Raw genomic sequence first — 3041 nt, forward strand, 5'->3', positions numbered from 1 at the left:
TCCCCCTAATCTTCAACAATAAGGGAAACTTTTGCAAGTCATGCTGACAAGATGTGCACCTCTGAATCAATTTATTGAAGATGACATAGGCTCGAAATCTCATATCTACATAGTCAAAGAAATATGGGTACAAATACCTCCTCTTTCAATTGCAGATTCCTCCTAAATCTCTTGAATGGAAACATTTATGGAAAAGTAATGCAATACGAAAGGTAAATTTCCTTGGTTGGTTACTCACTCACAAGAAAATTCTCACTGCTGAAAACTTCGGAAAAAGAGGGATTCAGGGCCCTTCGAGATGTCCATTATGCAACCTCCAAGAAGAATCCACATCTCATATTTTCTTATTGTGCTCTTATACATTCCAAGTATGGTCATTACTGCTTAGCCCACTACAAAAAATAATGTGTTGGCGCTTGGATATTTCGGCTTATATTCAAATTAGATCAATCATTACAAAGGGTCTTGCGTGGGTAAGCGTCGCCTAAAATGGTTGTGGTGTTCTATTCCAAAATATGTTTGTTGGAAAATATGGTTGTCTCAAAACAATTCCATGTTCAAAAACAAAGATATTCCTACTAAAGTTGCTGCCCTACAACGTTATCTTTCTACCTCGAATTTAATAGTGGTACGCTAAAAGCTATGGATATTAGGTTGGATCATTTAAACTTCAATGGGTAACATCGCTATTTGATCCTCTTGGCTCTCTCTTTACCTTGCCACAGGGAAATATCTATTCTGGGAAATATTGGAAAATGTGTTTCCCTGATCAAGAATTCGCTAATTGTAAATCAACTCAAGATTGTTGGATATTATTTTTTTGATGGAGCTACGAAAAGGAATCTAGGAATAACAGGGGGTGGAGGGATCCTTGTGTACCCTATAAAACAATAGGAAATAAAGTATATTTGGGGCCTAGGCTTGAGGACAAACAATATGGCTAAGTTATATTGACTCTCGCCTAGACTCCAGATCACCAAGGATCAAAGCAGAAACAAGCTCATTATGATTAGGGATTCGTTTTTACCAATACAGTTTCTAATGTAGAAATCCAACTTTGGCAACAATCCCCCTAAAGATTTTGCTATACATGATTCTTAGATAATTGGAATATTTCCCTCATTTGTCTTTCTTCCATGTATTAAGAGCGCAAAATGCTAAAGCTAATGCCCAAGCAAAAAGGGGGTGCCAATTAGAAGCAGATAAATTCATCATCAATGAAGTAACATGATGTCAGGTTATTCCCTAAATCAAGTATTTAAGAAATCAAATAACAAAATGATAAAGCGAAGTGCAAGCCATATGGGACTAGCCTCGACTTTTAAGGGGGCTCATCAATTGCAAAACCGCTTCAGCTAGAGATCTTATGTGTAAGCCCAGGGGTCATGTTTTGGTTCTTGACTTATGACTGTTCTGATCTTGTTATCTCGAGGGTGATGAAATCCCAGAGCTCTGATCTAAAATTTTGCAGTCTCCCTTCGAAGACACAGAGACCTCAGCGCTAGAATCTTTCCTCAGTTAGGAGATGTATTTTTCCAACCCAGATTGTGATTGTTAGGGCCTTTAATTTCAAGATACAAGAGTTGGATCTTGGTTTCATGTCCATGTCTTCCTTATGGGAACACCTATAGATAATACACATCCATGCTGGTGCAACCAATTTTTCTAGTGATAGAAACTCAAGCAGAGAAGAAGAAAATGATCAAGCGAAATGAGGAAAGGAGAGATTTGCATTGTAAGATCATGGACTCTCATCTCAAAAGATAAATGAATGACCTAGCCATCAACGTGTATAGAGGAAGCAATTGACAACACGTAAATATGGAATTACATTTGAATTTCCCTATGCTTGTCTACTCCCAAAAATTAGAATGAATCTATTTTGTAAAGTGAAACTATGTGTAGGCCGGTTTTGTAAAATCTATAACAGTAGTGGAAAAAATGAGATGCGCCCCTCTAAATGCATGCATGATTAGTTCTTAGACTATTGCAAGAAATAATTTGTATCTTCCAACAGATGTGAGACCTATGGAAATCTTATAAACATCTCCTGGTTTTATGGCCATGTTCTAGGCGTGGATTTAATATATTTTTTATGGTTTAGTTTAATTTATAGACTAAATAACATTTTTCACGATATTTTTTCTAGTTAATTTTAATCAAAATCAGACAAAGATTTTTAAAAACTTGAATTTAAATTGTTTAGTCTTCATAATTTGAGTGCCCCATGAGTTGTTCATGGTGCTAAATCCATTGAAGCATTCAAAAAAGCATTTTAAACAACAAAAATTCTTGAAATTGTATTACCAAATTTTGATGAATTCTGGTAAAAAGGGCTATTTGATCTATAAGTTAGACTACCCTTATTCCTTGCTAGTGTTAGAATATTAGATCTACTAAAATATATATCTATCTAAGAAACGAACAATATATCAACATATAAATAAGAACCGAAAGAGAACAAGGAAAAAGAATACAACAGATATACGTGGTTCACCCAATTGGGCTACGTCCATGGGAAGGTTGTCTTCTATTATCTCTAGAAATCTTCTACAATCTTATAAAGAGAGAAACTACAAATAACCCAATAAAAATGGCAGTATGTTGTGAACACAGGATAAGGTGTGATGGTATCACAAAATGGTAGATATCTTAAGAGACTTCCTTGACCCTATTATATGCCTAGAGATGTGGAGGAATTACTCTCACATATTAAATGTGGGATAATATAATTCTCCAAAATAACACCTCTTTATATAATAAATGGATGCAAGAGTATTCTATGCCATAATAAACATGGGATATAATGTATTACTCTTTTACATAAGATTGTGGACAACTTCCAACATAATACAAAGACATTATTACCTTCCAAGGAATATACTATATTCCAACACTCCCCCTTAATAGTGGCTAGGAGAAGGGCCCATCCCAACACTAAGGAAGGAAGGAGTCATTATTGCTCCCCCTTGATGACAACTTCCCTCATCCCATGAAAACAATGAAGATGCACATACTTCGCTTATGTCAAGAATTTGGTG

This window comes from Pinus tabuliformis, chromosome 3_1 (assembly GCF_031772625.1).
Source record: "Pinus tabuliformis cultivar Carrire ecotype Pingquan chromosome 3_1, CPIR1, whole genome shotgun sequence".
Lineage (NCBI taxonomy): Eukaryota > Viridiplantae > Streptophyta > Pinopsida > Pinales > Pinaceae > Pinus > Pinus tabuliformis.